Below are 18,863 nucleotides of genomic sequence, written 5' to 3' on the forward strand. Positions count from 1 at the left end.
TGTCGATCTTGTGCCTCCTTGATCCTCCCACGGATTTGTCGGACAATCTCTATCATTTCTTCCACAGAGTCTGGTCCGAGAATTCTTCTCTCACCCACTTCATCCCAATAAAGTGGCGATCTACACTTCTTTCCATACAAGGCCTCATATGGGGCCATCTTGATAGTCGCCTGGTAACTATTATTGTAAGCGAACTCTACCAAGGGCAACACTTCTTCCCAACCTACGCCTCGATCTAGCACCACGGCTCGTAGCATGTCCTCCAATGCTTGTATCGTTCTCTCCGACTGCCCGTCGGTTTGCGGGTGGAACGCTGTACTGAAATTCAACTTAGTCCCCAACTCGCGCTGCAGGCTTGTCCAAAATCTAGAAGTGAATTTAGCATCACGATCAGATGTGATTGTCGCTGGGACTCCATGCAAGCGTATAATTTCCCGTACATATACCTTAGCCAACTGATCGGATCCATAAGTGGCACGAACCGGCACAAAATGGGCAGATTTGGTGAGGCGATCTATAATCACCCAAATCACCGTGTTCCCCTCGCTGGGATTTTGGCAGTCCTATCACAAAGTCCATTGCAATATGTTCCCACTTCCATTCTGGAATCTCGAGGGGTTGCAATTTCCCATAGGGCCGTTGGTGTAGCGCCTTTACTTGTTGACATGCTAGGCATCTCTCCACAAATGCCGCAACATGCTTTTTCATACCGTTCCACCAAAACTGTCTTTTCAAGTCTTGATACATTTTGGTGCTCCCTGGATGAGCAGCGTATGGGGTTTCATGTGCTTCTCTCATGATTTCCATCCTCAGGCCTTCATCCTTAGGCACACACAACCTTCCCTTGTATGTGAGACCATTATCCGCTGCCTCACGAAAATTTCCGAGTTCACCCGTCCTCACTTCTGAGCGAATCTTTTCTAGTAACGTATCTCGCCGTTGAGCTTCTACAATTCTGGCTCTTAAGTCGGGTTCCATCACCAACGTGGCTACTATCCCTTCCACAGTCTCGGGCATTCTCACCACTTCCAAGCGCATCTTACTGAACTCTTGGATTATACTCTCTTCGATAGTAAGAAAGGTGGCCAGCTGAGATTGAGACTTCCTACTAAGAGCATCGGCCACTACGTTTGCTTTTCCCGGATGGTAATTTATACCACAATCGTAGTCCTTTACCAACTCGAGCCACCTACGTTGGCGCATGTTCAACTCCTTTTGCTCAAAGAAGTACTTTAGACTCTTATGGTCCGTGTATATCTCACAACGGACTCCATAAAGATGATGTCTCCAGATCTTCAAAGCATGTACCACAGCTGCCAGTTCCAAGTCATGCGTCGGATAATTCAGTTCATGGGGCTTCAATTGTCTCGATGCATATGCAATCACTTTCCCCTTCTGCATAAGCACACATCCCAGTCCCACCTTCGACGCATCCGTATATACCGCATAGTCAGTCTCTGGCTCCGGCACAGCTAGGATTGGTGCGGTGGTCAATTTCTCCTTCAACAACTGAAAGCTCGCCTCACATTCTGGCGTCCAAATCATCTTGACTCCCTTTTTCAGTTGTTGCGTCATTGGCCTTGCTATCTTCGAGAATCCCTCGATGAATCTTCGATAATAGCCCGCCAGTCCTAAAAAGCTTCGGATTTCGTTTTGTGTAGAAGGTGACTTCCACTCCTGCACCGCTTCTACCTTGGCCGGATCTACACGAATTCCATCTGAAGTTACTACATGTCCAAGAAAATTTACTTCCTTGAGCCAAAACTCGCATTTACTGAACTTGGCATATAGTTTCTCGTCCCTTAGAGTTGCTAGGACGGTTCTCAAGTGCTCTTTGTGCTCCTCCTCGTTCTTTGAGTAAACAAGCACGTCATCGATGAAAACCAGGACAAACCGATCCAGAAATGGATGGAACACGCGGTTCATAAGGTCCATGAACACTGCCGGGGCGTTCGTCAGTCCAAAAGGCATTACAACGAACTCATAATGACCATATCTTGTTCGAAAAGCTGTCTTGGGTACATCTTCTCGCCGAACCCTCAGCTGATGGTACCCAGACCTCAAATCCATCTTAGAGAAGACTCCTGCCCCTCGAAGTTGGTCAAACAAGTCGTCTATCCTTGGTAGTGGATACTTGTTCTTCAGCGTTAGTTTGTTTAGCTCCCGGTAGTCGATGCACATCCTCATCGTTCCATCCTTCTTCTTTACGAACAACACTGGTGCTCCCCATGGTGACACGCTAGGTCTAATGAATCCCAATTCCAGTAGCTCTTGCAGTTGCACCTTAAGCTCCTCCAACTCTTTCGGCGCCATTCTATAAGGTGCTTTTGATATTGGTGCCGATCCGGGCTCCAGATCGATCGTGAATTCTACTTGCCTGTCGGGTGGGGGTCCCGGCAATGCATCGGGGAAGACATCGGGATATTCACTCACTATCGCCACATCTTCTATCTTCCTGTCTTTCTTCTCCTCCCCATTCAAATAAACAAGGTACGCTGGACATCCCTTCCTCATCATTGTAGTGGCTTGCAGCGCAGAGATAATGGACTTGCGTCGGCTCATTGGGACTCCGTGAAACTTCATCGGCTCTTTTCCGGGGGTTTCAAACGAAATTTTCCTTTCTCTACAATGAAGGGTAACGTGGTTCTCCGCTAACCAATCCATACCCAAGATTATGTCTACGCTACCCATCGTCATTACTTGCAAATTATAAGCCACTAAACTGAGTTCACCTATTCCAAAGTTCACACATGCACAAGATCGGGATATATCTATAGCCCCGCCTACCGGTGAGGTCACACTCATAGTGGGTTCGGTCTTAACAGTAGGTAATTCCAAAGTATCCACACAAGACGTTGATATAAAGGAATGCGACGCACCCGTATCAAACAAGACAACTATAGGCATATTGAGAAGTGTGCCCATACCTGCCAAGTTTCCTTGCTCAAAGGTTTCTTTCCCGTTTGCCGGCTGTTTCCCCTTCAAGGCGTAGGCCCTTGCTTGCGATGGTAATCCTTGGCGGCGTTGTTGCGGTGGAGGTGCAGGTAGTGCCTGGGATTGTGGACGGAAACCTAGCTGGTTCTGTCTCGTTCCCGTTCCCATGTGCTTGTTTGGGCAATTTCGGATGTAGTGGCCACTCCCACCACAGTTGAAGCACCTAGGGTCTCGACACTCCCCGGCGTGGTACTTGAAGCACCTTCCACATTGAGGGTTCCTCGGCGGAAAGTTTGCCCTCGGTTGGAAAGTATTCTGTCTCCCGCCATTGTAGGGTGGGTTCCTCATGTGTTGTGGCCTCTTACCACCATACTGAGCCTGGTCACCATCCCACCTCCTCTTCTCTTGGTGGCCCGGCTGAGCTTGTAGAGGTGTCGCGTTTGTTGTTGCCACAACTCTTGGCTTAGGGAGTGCATCTTCCACGTCCAGTGCACAAGTCAAGATCTCCGAGTAGGAGAGTTCTCCTCGACAGGCCAATGCGGCCTTTATCTCATCTCTGAGCCCGGCCCGGAACTTCACCGCCCATTTCTCATCGGTGTCCATCAACTCGGGCGCATATCGTGCCATCTGCGCGAGGGCTCGGTCATACTCGGTTACAGTCATTCGGCCTTGGCTTAGTGTGTGGAACTCTACCACCTTGGCCCGTCTGTACGTCTTTGGGACATACTTGTTATCGATCTCTACTTTAAACTCCTCCCATGTTAGCGCCTCCAGGCGTGCAGGATCCATAGTTCTCTGCCGAGTCTCCCACCAGTAATCGGCAGCACCTAACAGTTGAAAGGTAGCACCAGCAATGCGCTCCCTATCTGTGCACTCCATGACCCTGAAGATACGCTCGAGGCCGCGTATCCACTCTTCCGCTTTGGATGGGTCTCCTTGTCCGTCAAATTTTGGGGGATTCTGCCTTGAGAACGTAACTATGAATCTTTCTTGTTGAGGCGGGGGGTGGAGGTGGTGGTGGCGGTGGTGGTGGAGGTGGTGCCTCCACGTGGGGTTCTTGTCGTGGTTGGCGTGCACGTCTTGGCGGCATTCTGATTCAATATCCAAAAAGTGTTACTACAATTCTCATCCAAAATTACCACTTTCTCAAAATTTTCTTATAAAACCTTCATGTAGTATAAGATGCAACACATAGGATATAAATCAAAATCAAAATTCTCATTAAAAGAAAGAAGGCCAACATTGTTCCCAAGAGCAGATCGTACAGAAAGCAAAAACTGAAAAGACAACGAACTATTCTAATTCTAGACTACGACTCTATCATCCTCATCCATAGGCCCTTCCTCCGGGTCTTCGTCGTCGTCCTCCTCGGAGTTCCCTGGCAGAGCCTCCTCATAAACATCTTCATACCCTTGTTCACCCTCGTACATGCTCACATACTTGTCCTGATACACGACCCTCTCTTCCACCTCCTGTGGGGGCTGCTCCTCTCGAGAGTCCACCAGTGCACAATACACGGCTTTCCGAAAGCCAGCCATGTCACCCACCATGTCATCGGTAGCGGGCTCATGCCACGTGTACCTCCTCGCCGTTCTTTCGGCCCACTCCTTCCAGCTATCGGGAAGCAAATCTATTAGCTTCTCAATGCCGTCATGCTCTGTCACTCCGAACTCCTGAGCTGCCCTCCAGAGGGTGTCGAAGTGTGCCACGAACTCGATCAACGGTACATGATCCTTCTTCCGGTACACTCTATAATCTCTGAGCACCCTCTGTGCCCTAAGTCTATCGCGATCACTCCGTCGCGGGGTTCGGAACATACGCGCCATCTATAGAAAAAAAACAGAAACAACCGCCTCGCGTATAAAAACAGAGTACATAACCGAAGAAGAGAGAGAGAGAGTGTATGCACGTATCGCTGTTCTAACCCAAACCCGCTGGTGTTCAAAGGCCAAAAGCTCTTATCTATCATAGGTCCAAGAAGCACTAGTGAAATTCTATCACGTCTAAGTTCAAACATTCAAAAGGCCAACACATACTCACATAAAAGCTCACATCAACATTCACGTCATCATATCATCACACATCAGCCACATGCTTTCATATAAGTTCATCATACATCAACAGTTCATAACACCATAACAGTTCATAACTCAAATAATTTCCAACTTTTCCACATCACGTTGTACCCTTCCACATGTCTCAACATTTACTTAAACTTTACATAAAAATCATTTTCAACACCAAAATCACAATTTCCTCCACTTCCATATACTTTCCAAAATTTCGAAATTTTCATTACCTCATTTCAGGTTGAGTGCGATGAGTCGGATGTTGAGCCAATGACACTTTTGAAAACTTACTCCAGTCAGAAAAAGAATTTTTTTTTTTTTTTTTTTTTTTTTTTTTTTGGGTCCAGAGCAGAAAGAGAAAACCTAGGCTCTGATACCACTCTGTCACGCCCGCATTTCCTAAGGATAGGAAGTACGGTGGACCGCGACTAGGGGGGGGGATAAAGAAGCGGGGAAGAAAGGGGGGTAACAAGAATATTTGACCCAAAACATTTAATAAAGGAAGTTCACTTTTAAACATTGTACTTAAGACGACATTACAAAAGTTAAAGTATTCAGAGTTTAAAGGAAAACATTGTATCGGATTACAAGCAGCGGAAAGACCAAAAGACAGATGCTGCCATGTATGACGACACGACACCATCCAAAAGACCAAATAAAAATACTATTTCAGCTTTGGCTGCTCAACATCCGTCATCCCCATCGTCGCTCAACCTGCACATTAAGAAAACAACATGCAGGGCTGAGTACTTATGCACTCAGTGGACACACGCCAAAAACATAGTTTGTCATGCCATAACAGTGTAACATTGGGGTTTTGAGTATAATGAAAATAACCCAAGTACACAAAATACATTTCATAAATTCGACTGCGCAGTCATTTTCCGATATTGCCACCCTTATTCCCTCAATCATACACTATCTGATCCAAACCATGACAAGGGGCGTGGCCACACCCCAGGTCATCTAGACCGGCCAACTTGCTCTCAGATGGCACCCAGTCTCGTGTACACTAGCCTGAGGGTTCGCAGCCCAACAGACCCGAATTCGATTAAACATATGTGGTAAACCACTTCAGATAGGTTTCAAAACGAAATAATTGGCAAGACAAACAGTTCACCTCCATAAACATTTCCGGAACAAAGTCCGTATTTAAAGATAACCCACATAAAAGTAGGGTAGAAAAGCCCACCTCGATTGCTTAGCTTTTAAAACAGTTCCCTTCAACCACACTTTCCTCGAAAAAGATCACCCTTTTGAAAGATAAATAATATCATGATTAGAGTCAGAAGAGACGAGACTTTAAACGACAATGCATGATTCCTACGTGGACGACTTCAACATCTAGCACGTTACACGTACATACACCTAACAACATATTACAAAACAAACACACAAAGTCACACGTTCGAAACACACCCCGCACGCAAACGACGTACCCAAAACGCGCACACGACACACGAACACAGCACTCCAAGTCCTGGCATACCCTTACTGTGCAACGGCTCACTTGGCTCGGAAAGGTTCGGAAAAAGCTCGGAAAAAGGATCGGCGTCTCGGCCTGGCTCGGTGTCTCGGCCGCCTGGCTCGGCACCTCGGCCGACCGTCTCGGCCGCCTGGCTCGGCACCTCGGCCGACCGTCTCGGCCGCCTGGCTCGGCACCTCGGCCGCCTGGCTCGGCACCTCGGCCGACCGTCTCGGCCGCCTGGCTCGGCACCTCGGCCGCCTGTCTCGGCACAGCTCGGCACCTGTCTCGGCACAGCTCGGCACTTGTCTCGGCACAGCTCGGCACCTGTCTCGGCACAGCTCGGCACCTGTCTCGGCACAGCTCGGCACCTGTCTCGGCTCAGCTCGGCACCTGTCTCGGCACAGCTCGGCACCTCGGCCGACCATCTCGGCCGTCCGGCTCGGCACCTCGGCCGACCGTCTCGGCCGCCTGTTCGGCACCTCGGCCGACCGTCTCGGCCGTCCGGCTCGGCACCTCGACCGACCGTCTCGGCCGTCCGGCTCGGCACCTCGGCCGACCACCTCGGCCGTCTGCTCGGCGCCTAATTTACACCCCTTTTCCTCTGACCCCCGATTCTCAAACCCTATACGACAAACACACCACGCATTCTACATCCCAAAACACACCCAAACACCTGGGATCATCCCTTCCAGACTCTCCACAAATCTGCCCTAGGCTGAACCCAACAACTCTCGGCCAACACACACGAAAACTCTCGAACCAAACACTGATTCCTCCGAGCCATCTCTTGGCCAAACACACCCACATTCATCACAAAAACCTATCACTCAGAAACACGCCACTTGCACATGAAAACATCTCCCAAAAACATACAACTCGCGAAACTGCGCAGTTTACTTGCAAAAATCATAATAAAATCATACGACATCCAATGAAGCTGAAATTTACACACCACACAAAGGACACATTAACCTTTACACAGTTCAAAATTCGTACCCAACGGAGATCGTTTGCTTAGTTAAAAAGGGGTCGGAACCCACTGTCAGTTACCAACAAAGACATGCTTCACACAGACACATCATCCCACAACCTATTCAGCACCTAAACCCTCCAAAACGTCCTATATGCATGAGGTTTCGAAAATTAACAAGGGTTAGGGGTTACCTTTCTCCGAATAGTTCGAAACGTAGGTCAAAGCTTCCCTACTCCGATTTCAAAACGGTACGCGAGAGTTTGCTACCTTAATGAAATCAGGAATCAATGAGAGGGAGTAAGAGGGAAGGTAAAAACCGAGAGGGAGAAGAAGGGAGACTTACCAGAGAGAGAGTAACTTTGCGAGAGAGAGAGCGAGCGAGAGAATGAGAGAGACCGAAGAGGGAAAGAGATTGGAAAAGGGGAAAAGAATCGGTTAAGAGGGAGTGGGGGAGGTTGAGAAATTAGTGGGGAGAGGGGGAGGGGTTTTTTTTTTTTTTTGAAAAGCCGAGAGAATTAGGGAGGGAGGAATTTAATTTGTTATTTAGGATTTTAATTCTAGCTTAATTAGTTAATCACTTTTAATGCTAGGTAAAAACACCCCATCCGCAACAATAGTGTAAAGCAATTAATATTTCCACACCATATATCAAGCACAACACATAAGACATTCATTAATTTAAAGAACCAAAAACCACAAAATCTCGGATATTACATCTGACCTTGGTGCACGAGTTAGAGAAACTGGGATGAAGATTGTCGAGGAAGGTTATGAAAGGTGTCATTCTTGATTTACTAGTTCCTGTTTTTAACAAACAAATATAGGAGGATCAGTAACTCTTCAAAAGAGCTGACAAACTACTAAAATAACTTCAATTTAGGATAATGCAGATCAAGAATGGAGGCACAACAACTGGCAGCACGATTAAGGAATCAAAGAATGCAAACAAAATGTTAGATGAGGTAAAAATAACTGTTCTTTAGTCAGCTAAGAAGTGCTTGCATAATAAACGACTATTTACAACAACAAAAAATGTAAAAGTAACCTAAACATAGCCAAGAGCAGAAACAAAGAACTAAAAAGAGATGATTTTGTAAGAGAAACTGGTGTTAACTGAATTTTCACTTGTTGATATTACTGATTTGTGGAATACGAATGAGTGTTGAGATAGATTTGTGGAGCTGCTAAGGTATTTATAGGAAAAAATACTAAGCATGTTGTTTAAAAAACCAATGCAGTTTTCCAATAAGACACAATGATGAGCGAGTATTTCCACATATCAAAACAAAAAAATCTTAAATATTATTTTCTATAATTAATAATATTGGATTGTATGCTTTTAAAAAACGTTTTTAAAATATTTCTCACTCATTTTATGCATAATATATGTACAGGATCGAAATTAGAATATGACTTTAGTAAGGTTAAGCTCATTTAATTTCATAAGGTTATAAACATATAACTCTGGACAATTTTATTATTTGTATTTCTAACCTATTCTTCTACATAGCATCTCAGTGAAATAAAAGCCAGCCTAAAACCCTATTAGAACACAACAACTTCCACTCTCTGCAGCAAAAAAAAAGCTACTCTCTGCCTAGAAAAGGAACCACTCTCTGCAGCAAAAAAGAGAGAGAAAACAGTCAGATAAAAAAGCCAAGATACACAATTATTACAATCTTCCACAGGTGTCATGGCATGCGTGGAAGCTGAAGCAACTATATTTCATGATCAGCAAACAACATGAACTAATAATAAGAAGATACAAAAGATATTATATTCTTTCATTAATATTACAAATCAAATTACTTCTGATTCTATCATCCATGCCTGCATTCCAGGTTTAAAACTTAAAGTTCTTATAATTAATCATACTTTAGTAGTAGTCTTAGAGGAAGATTTAAAATAGATTTCATGGCCTTTCAATTGATTACGGTTTAGGGTTATTGAGCAATAAACATAAGACTTAGATGCATTATTAGTCTTTCATTTCACTATGCTGAAAAATAGGTTATAAAGTCCAATATTTAGATGCATCAAAACATTAGTATTTGGTTTCCAAAAATAAAAATGAACTTGTGATTTTAATCATTCATATAGTATCCAATAATTGCAATTTTAGAAATCAATTAGAAATTTTAAAAAAAAATATTAAAGAAAGTAAAATTCATGCCTATTGTTTGTTCTGCTTTTAATTTACAGAACAATAAGCATATTTTAATACCGATTTATATAAAAATAGTTCACTAATTATATTGCTAACCTGTTTAAATATATTTTTCCATTTATGTATTAGGTTGCATAGGAAAGGGGAGATTAAGCACCAATTTTAAGAGAGTCATTTATTACAGAACAATTTTCAAAGTAGGTATGTAGACAAAAATAAATATCATACAGCAAATGAGCTCTGCCACATAGGATAATCAAAGTTTACATGCATTATCTATTTAAATAAAAGTTGTGAGCAAATTATGAATTAATATAAATTGTGCAAAGACTAAATGAATTTTAATTTCAGGTTGAGTTGTTTGGAAGAGAAAAAGGCATAAATCTCGATTGTAATTGTTGGTTCATATAAATATTGTATTATTAGTGTAATTGTGATGTATAATGTGTCATAGTTTAGAAAATAGGTGAAAAATAGGTCAAGAAAGTGAAAATAGGTCTGCAACATAAAATATGATTTTTTTACTTTCCAACTGGCCCCACATATTCACGTGCCCTCTGCCAAAAGTGTAACTCCAAAATTTGCAGTAACTGGTCTAAAACACAAGCTTAAAAAAAATTATCTAAAAGAATTCTACTATAAAGCCGGCAAAAATTATTAAAAAAAAGAAATGAAAATGAATGTCAGTTTCCCGCCAAAAACAGTGCCCGGTGGCAGTCCAAAAAACTGCCACTTGATTGATTTGATTCAATATATTTCTATTTAAAATAATTTGTAGTACTAAAATTTTAGATTTAGATTCACTTTTATTAGGATAGCTTGATTTAAATACTACTAGTAGTACTATGAGTATCAGTATGTTTCTCACTTTTTATTTAGAAAAATATCATGTACTATTAAATATTTCATTTCATTTTTACTATTTGATAAATTAATTTAATGTTTATTTTACATCTTTTACAATATTAATGCATAATTATAAGGTTTATAACTCTTTTCGTTGTTTTTAATATTTTTCTGAAAACATGCAAAGTTTAATACATATTGTAAGCTGTTTTTAGTTTATTCAGTTCATGAGTTATAGCTTGTATGTAATGTGTGGACATCTATAACTAGAAGTATAATTAATTTTCTTTTTAGGCGGCCGTGCTACTGCGATATTTTATTTTACGTTTTTTTCCAACAATTGACTACTTGGAGTGATAGTGCAAGTCATTAATTTAATGGGTACTATTAATTTTCTCGTGACTAAAATTTAGGTTGGAGAAATTAATGTTATTGAGATCGACCTAAGTATTAGATAATGATGACGGTATGTGTATATTCTGAAAAATGGATTAGACAAATAACATAGGAATGTAGGAGTAGTTTAATTATTGGGTTGGTTATTACTACTTTGATTACTCCTTGGTTCCATAAAACAACCAACATGCACTACACTTCATTTAAAGAGACAACTATACGTGCGGCTCACTTTTTCTTTTTCTAGAAATAAAGTAATCTATCAATATCTAAAGTGAGAGTTTTTTGGTCCGGCACCTGGCAGCATTTTGGCGGGAAAGTGATAAAAATGGAGTATGTTAGTCATCCAGCTGTAGTGCAATCTTTAGAACGCTGCCCATGCGCTATACCTTAGGCCTGCAAATATAGCTAGATCTATATTGAGTATTCTGCAATGTGCAGTATTCGAAAAAACTGGAATGTGCAGTATTCGAAAAAATAAATGGCTCAAGAAGGGAAATTAAAATGAACTATAGCCCGTCCAAAAAGTAGGAAGTGTACAAGACAATCTTATCAGAAAAAAATGAAATATTAGGCAAAAACTTGCAACAATTAAAATGATTTAATTATAATTTAATTTAAAATTATAATCAATAATGAGAGCAGGCATACCATTTCAAGCGAACAAATAAAAAAAAAAGAGAGAAAAAGTCTAGATCTAATGAAATCAGTACTACTCCTACTTCTTAAAAGTTGTGTTGAAGCAGATGAGGCTTTCCGAATAAATTTCAAAACTCTATAAATACTAAAGAAAAATCAGAAACTCAACACAATCAATACAAGGCGGGTGAAAGAAAAAACGAAGATGGAGGACGGTGGGGCAGCGAGACAGCACGACCGTGAGCGTGGCCGCGCGATAGATGAGGCGTCGGAGAGGTGGTAACGGGGAGAGAAGAGGATGCGGTGAGGGCGGCAGCAGAGAGGGGAGAGAGAAGAGGCGGAGTGAAATTGAGGAAATTATTGAAAAGAAAATTAAATAAATTTTTTTCATCAGAATAAGATGAAAAACACAACCCAAACTTACCATGACATCCAAGGCTGACGGAGAGGGCAACAGCGAAGCAGAACCATATGAAATGAAAGGCTGAGGCTGTTCGAAGAGGAATTACAATCTCTAATTAACGTCCAATTTGATCACTTTTGCTACTTTTAGAGTGTATCTAACCTTTTATTTCAGGAATTTTGAAGTTGGGAGATTGGATATGAACATGAGTTCTTTTCCTTTTTTAGAGGAAGGAAGGTGTTTGGGCTATGGTCGGTTAGCGATAGAGGTGAGTGCAGAGGAGCGGCGCACATAACAAAATTGAGGAGGGGAGAGAGAGAATTCTGTGGGCTGGTGTGTAAGCAGAGAAAGAGAGAAGGGAGGAAGATGGAGGCTTTTCTGCAGGGTTAGGGAATAAAATTGGGCTGCGATTAAAGAGTTGGGCTGATTTCTCTTTTTAGGCCCTGCCAAGTTAATTTGAGGTTAATTAATTTACCAATTATATTTTTTGAATCTCCTAATTTGAGTAAATTTTAATTATTGAAATCCCTGATGATGAGTAAATTCACAGATTTAAAAATGAATAATTCTAATTTTTTTTAGTTGATGGTATTTGACCATTGAATTGCATATACGTTCGCATTGATCAAATATTTTATAATAATTATTAATTAGTATAGTTTGTTGTATTATTTTAAGTTTTATATTTATTTCAAGTTAAAAAAGTAATAACAATACTATACAAAAAATAATAAAATAAAGTTATAGTATGTTGTGAAGTACTAAAGAGATTAATAAAAACATGATCAAAACAAATAATAATGAGAAAAAGTGCTCTATATATCATGATTCATAAATTATAAATAAAAATATTTTGAAATAATAAATTCTTAATAAACACTAAACAATTATATTATAGTATAAATTTATGTGATATGTTCCTTATACTTTTAAAATACGAATATTCATAAGAATTAATAATCATGCATAAAAGAGAGCATTATGAATAATGGAATAAAGTAAAAAAAATGAGTAAATGTTTGTTTTTGTGAAAAATGAAAATCAATCAACCGTGTGGACAACCAAAAAAGGAAATTCAATCATTTTATTGGGACTGGGGAAATATATTTTTATGATGAAATTTATTATTTTTCAAATATTTTTATATATGAATTTAAAATTGATGTGTATTAGATAATAACGAGTTAATTATAACAAATAAATTCAAGTACTATCATTTATACTTTATATTCTCCTATCATAACTATATGTCGATATCGACAGTATGTATTCTTCAAATATTGAAAATGCATATGGCCTCTAGCCATGCGTCTTAAGTTATATTGAGGCTTCAAATAAGAGACAACGAAAAAGTCGTCAACTGGGATGTGGTTATTAAAGGTCCAAATATTGGTTGTGATATCCTACAGTTAACGTCTCTACAAAGATTTTTTTTAATATTTATGATGTACATAATATATTATTCTAATCAAATTTTACTAACTTTGTATTTGTTTTTGTTCCATACTTAGGTTGTATATAAATAATGAAATATAGAGTAACTATTTGTAAAACCCAGTTGATAATTACATGTTTATTAGGGAGAAGTCTTGGCCTCTTGGGTGGTCATAATATTGAAGGTATTTTATATTACTAATTTTTTCGTATTAAGTATACATATTGTTAAAGTGTGATTTTTATTTTTTTATTTGAAATTTAAAAATATTATAATTAGCATTTTTTTTTGTTTTTAAATTCTTCAAACATTTTTTTAGTTCTATACTAAAGTTTTAATATACACTCCCTCTGTCCTAATACTGTAAGCAACATATTTTCCTTTTTGATGTCTTACTCAAGATAATGCAATATCCATATCTTCACTTTATCCTCTGTGTTACATTATTCTCCGCTATAAATTCACAAAATAAAAATGTATATAATCTCATGCCGAATAGGAAATGCTCCACTCAGAGTGGGATAAGAGAAGTACATTTTTTTTGTGAAGTGTATATAATAATATTACATTTTATTTCTATTTAATTATTTCGAATTTGTATTCAGTAAGTGAAAATCATAAGACCCGTGCATAGCACGGGTGATGATACTGGAGGTATTTTTTAATCGTAGCTTGGTTACTTTTGTTATTTCTTATTTGATTGATTGTATATTTAAAATTGTACCAGTTTGTTATTTATGCTTTACTAACATTTTGTTTTTATTGAATTTTGGGATATTGATGATCCTTCATATATGTGTTCACATTGTGGGGCACTATTTTGGTATGAGGAACATCTTGGCAAACCAAATAAGGCCACTAATCCAAGATATTCGGATTGCTGTATGAATGGAAATATTGAGATTCCAAAATTGACTTCTCCGCCCGACGTTTTGCACCAATTAATGTTCTCTAATGACGCCAAAAGTAGTCACTATTTGAAAAATATTCGTTCATATAATTCGATGTTTGGTTTTACCTCCATGGGAGGTAAAGTTGATAATAATGTGAACACCGGTGGTGGTCCCCCTGTATTTCGTTTACACGGGCAAAATTACCACTTAATTGGAAGTTTACTACCATTAGATGGTTGCGAACCAAAGTTTGCCCAGTTATATGTTTATGATACGGACAATGAGATCAAGTATAGAATAACGTCTGTGAGGTAAATTGTTTTCATTTTGTAACACATTAAATTATTATTATTTTGTGTTAAAAAATAAATATAGTAATTTTGATTTAACAGGCAAAGGGATGCAGTGAATAATCTTCATTTAGAGATTATTAGTGATTTGCAACATATGTTGGATGAAGAAAATGCGTTAGTAAAGTCTTTTCGTATGGCCAAAGAAACGATTGGACATGAAATCGACCCAATGTAAGTTTGAGGTTGCTTGGTAAGACAGGTAGGGATGGAAGAATTATAACCTACCTTCTGTTTCTGAGGTTGCTGTGCTTGTCGTTGGGGATTTTGATGAAGCTTTAGGTGACAGAGATATTGTTGTTGTAGAGAAGTCAGGGCAGTCACAACGCATTAGTGAACTGCATCCTTCTTATCTTCTACTTCAGGGTTTGAAGATTTTGGTGTGTAAAGATGAACAAAGTGAAGGCAATGGTGATTCTCTGTTAACATTGTTTATAAAGAAGTTTTTCAAAACTTATGAACTATTAGATTTTTTATGTTTGCGTAAGCTCCTATTTATGAACATTGCGTTTTTTTAATGAACTTATTTTACAATTCTCTTACGTATTATGTATGTATATATGTATCATTTTCTCATCTTTATTCTGTATTATATTTTATTTATTCCCCTCATATATGCGTTTTAAATTCATAACAATTATTTGTTCATTGGAAATAGACACTTATGTATTTGTCTTGATATTTACAATGTGTTTTTTTACAAACAACGAATTCTCTGTCTGCAAGCATAATCATACAATATTTATCATCTACTTTTTTTAAGTTCATTTATCGTAGAATTTATTACAAGTTTTATGGCCCGTGCATAGCACGGGTGGTAAAACTAGTTTTATAAATTTAAGACATTTCTTTGAATACAATACATAAATTATTTTTTGAAATCAAATTTACTTCTGCAAAGTTTGGACTTATGAGAAATAAGTAATAACTATATGGGCGATTTTCAAGCTAGGTAGTAGCCTTAACGTTTAGGTCGTAGGCCAACATTAATTAATTCATTAATTGATGAGTTAACAATCATTGAATTTGAAACAACGGTAAGAACGTGCATCTACATAGTAAATTAAGACCAAATCAAGATCTATGATCTGTCTCATTACATCTAGTTAGCGTGCAATTACATGGGTTTGATCATATTCTTTACTTTAAATGTTTTTGTAATTATAATCTATGACTTAATCCGTGAGTTGAATTGCAAAAATAGTACTAGTACTAGTATGTTTTCTTTGAAAATATACTTCGCACTTGTATATCTAATACTACTATAATACAGAATATTAGTTTTATACAAATTCAATAAAATTAAAACTATTTCAGTGTCGCATTATAGATTATTTTGTACTTATAACATCAATAGCCAAGCAAGTACCAAAATATAGACGGTCCAATTAAATCGTAACTCGTAACTCTATCTCTTGGACCAAGCTTAAATATGTAGGTGCGTCGATGTTTATTTGCCAAACACTGAGCATTTTCTCCAATCGGAATTGACCAAATGGAAATATAATTAGCCACTTTCATTGAAGGATTGACGTTCAAATTATTGCTTATTTGTTATATGCACTTTGAAAATATGATAATCAAATGTTTTATTCGTTTAATTATTTTTCCCCCCTTTGTATTTTCAGAGTTGGAGCTTGGCAGCTTGCAATAAGAAGTTCATGTCAAGTAAAAAAATAAACTATATATTGTTGTTACATTAGAATTCGGCGATCATGCATCAAACTAGTAACATGAGTTGATGTAAAGATAAGATAAATAAATTGCTACGTATATATTTACGTATGTCTAGGTATGTGAAATTGTTGATTTATTATAGGTCTCGTCCACGTAATAATGTATTGTGTGCTTTATTCATAATATATTAAAAATAAACTTTAAATATGACTTAAATCATAATAGTATATTCCATAAATACTTTGTTCGTTTCTAAAATATTCTAAAATCATAATTTATAGACACTACCCACATCATATTACTACTATTATTCTAAAGCTTCGTTTGACAAGTTAGATGGATTTAATTAATATAGAAGGGTTTTCTAGTCTCAACAACCATTTGATGATATAATTAAATAAGTATGATGGTTGATGCGAAGCATATTTCCTACATTTTGTCCCCTTAGACTAGGCATTTATATGTAAATTACGACATCAAATCGTGTTTTCATCATTATTTAGGATGTAAATTACTTAAGTTGCTTCCTCGGCTGTGGATATATTTAAGTAATTTACACCATCTGGCTTACCCCAATTTATTCCTGATGCTTACTCATCACTAATTGACCTGTATGATCATATCAATAATTAGATTAATGTTTTCAGCATTACTCTTGAACATTTGCAGGAGACGAAACACATTGAAAATGGAAATGGCTTTGGGAGAAAGTGTAGTGTACGGGAAGAGGCAGTACTCGTGCATGACAGACTGCGCAGCTCCTGAGATGAAGTGTGTGAAGTGTAGAAGAAGAGGCGCAACTGCTTCTGTGCTTGGCAGCACACAGCAGGTGCAGCAGCAAGAGAGTGACTTGATTTCTGCTCCATATTATGCGTGGACAGAAACCTGCCCGGGTGAGTTTTGCACCAACAAACACACCCGGTCGGGTGCGTTTCGTAAGGAAGACGGAGTCCAGAAGAGGAGGAATTGATATCACCCGGCCGGGTGAATTTGTTGAGTTAATATTCCACCCGGCCGGGTAAAGTCGAGAAGGCATTGCAAAGTCCAGCAAGGGTCGAATTTCTGTCACCCTGCCGGGTGATTTTTCAGTTTCAAAATACACCCGGTCGGGTGTTTCAAATTTAACTGCAAATTGATAGTTACTGTAGCAGTTGGGCTTGAAAGAAGAAAAGGGGGCCGGCGGTTTAGAGGAGAGGGGGACGGTTTTGTTGGGACGAATTGAGAGAGAAATCAAGAGTAGAAATTGAGAGGAATCTGGGGAGAAATCGAAAAACATCAAATTGGGAGATTAAGTTTATATAGTTGGGTGGTGTACGAATTTGGGCAGAAAACATATTTGTGAGAATTTTGTGTGTGGAGTGCTACGTGTCTTGTTGGTGAAGAAGTTGGAAAAATAAGAATTCTCCAAAGTCAAATTTGCATCATCTTCAAGCTCCATGGTTTCAAGGAATTTTATCTCCATTAGCTTTGTTCCTAGTTTGATCATGTTAGGCTAAGAACTTCATTGTTGCTCCAAACATGTTGTTAGATAAATACATTTCGTGATTTATCCTATGTTCGTTTCTATTTCATAATTGTCTTTGCTACTTGCCTTATGAATTAATCTATCTCTTTTGGTGCATCTTTAGTGATAGTTTTACAATCTTGTTTTGACGCCTCTTTAGCTTGAAATAAGATAGATAAAAGTAGTATTGAATTATCATTTGAATTCGTTTAGATGACAAATTGATAATGGATGTTGAGCATAATTGAAACGGTTCTATAAATCTAGCGCTTCCGTAGGATTTTAGAATTGTGAAACTTGGTTTTATGAATATGTGTTTAGCTATTTTTTAACCATTGGTGTTTAGCATGTTTAGTGCCTTCGCCTTCGTTTGCTCTTGTTTGTCCCATTTATCTTGAGGTAGAATCGAATTATAAGATAAATCCTCTTGTTGTCTACAATTGTTTGGAGTAACAATTTCGTTCGTCTTGCTCGTTTTATTCCTTATAATTGTTTTAGCATAATTTTTTAAATCAAAATCTTCAAATCAAAATACCTTCTTTTATGTGTTTTCTTTATGTTGAAGTTAATTAATCTTTACCTTCTCTGTGGATCGACACCTAAAATAACTACACACGAAGCTGTAATCTTGCAGTGAAGTTGTAATTTTTGGGTTAATTAATTGAATTTGAGTGCAAACTTATATTGTTGTGATAGACCTAAAATTACATATCAATGGTTGTAACAACTATTTGTTACACTAGTAACCAAAGACAATTTATTACTGTACTATATAGAGTGTCAAGTTAATTAGCAAATCCTACCTGCCAAGCTGTCAAACAAAGTCCAATTTTATAACCTTATTTTACACTCCCAACATATGTGACCCACTAATTAACTTTGTTTTACTTACTAAGTAATTTTTAAATTGCGCCATTTATATACTCATAATATGCTAACAAGTTTCATTGAACTTTATCTTGCACTTTGCTAGACCAATTTTTAAGACATGAACAGGATATAAAATATTCATTTGGCTAAAATTTAAACATATGGAATAAAAAAAAATAAAAGTTGTGTCGCAGCATCGTGTTTGCTCAAAACAAATTTTCACACTAATTGGCCTAGTA

General features: G+C 38.4%; 1 long non-coding RNA gene across 6 annotated transcripts; it reads right to left on the bottom strand.

Annotated features, from left to right (window-relative positions):
• Positions 1–5,677: 5,677 nt before the first annotated feature.
• Positions 5,678–12,387, bottom strand: LOC121803535. Of its 6 annotated transcripts, XR_006051053.1 has the most exons (5): positions 11,917–12,383; positions 11,151–11,249; positions 8,939–9,060; positions 8,166–8,245; positions 5,683–5,717 (listed from the first exon to the last, which is right to left on the bottom strand). It is a non-coding gene; the product is annotated as an uncharacterized LOC121803535 (long non-coding RNA). The 6 variants fall into 6 exon arrangements; XR_006051052.1 differs by lacking the exon at positions 8,939–9,060 and having other exon boundaries at positions 5,678–5,717; positions 11,917–12,380; XR_006051050.1 differs by lacking the exon at positions 8,939–9,060 and having other exon boundaries at positions 5,681–5,717; positions 7,636–8,245; positions 11,917–12,387.
• Between the last annotated feature and the right edge of the window lie 6,476 nt (positions 12,388–18,863).

This window comes from Salvia splendens, chromosome 5 (assembly GCF_004379255.2).
Source record: "Salvia splendens isolate huo1 chromosome 5, SspV2, whole genome shotgun sequence".
NCBI classification, from domain to species: Eukaryota; Viridiplantae; Streptophyta; class Magnoliopsida; order Lamiales; family Lamiaceae; genus Salvia; species Salvia splendens.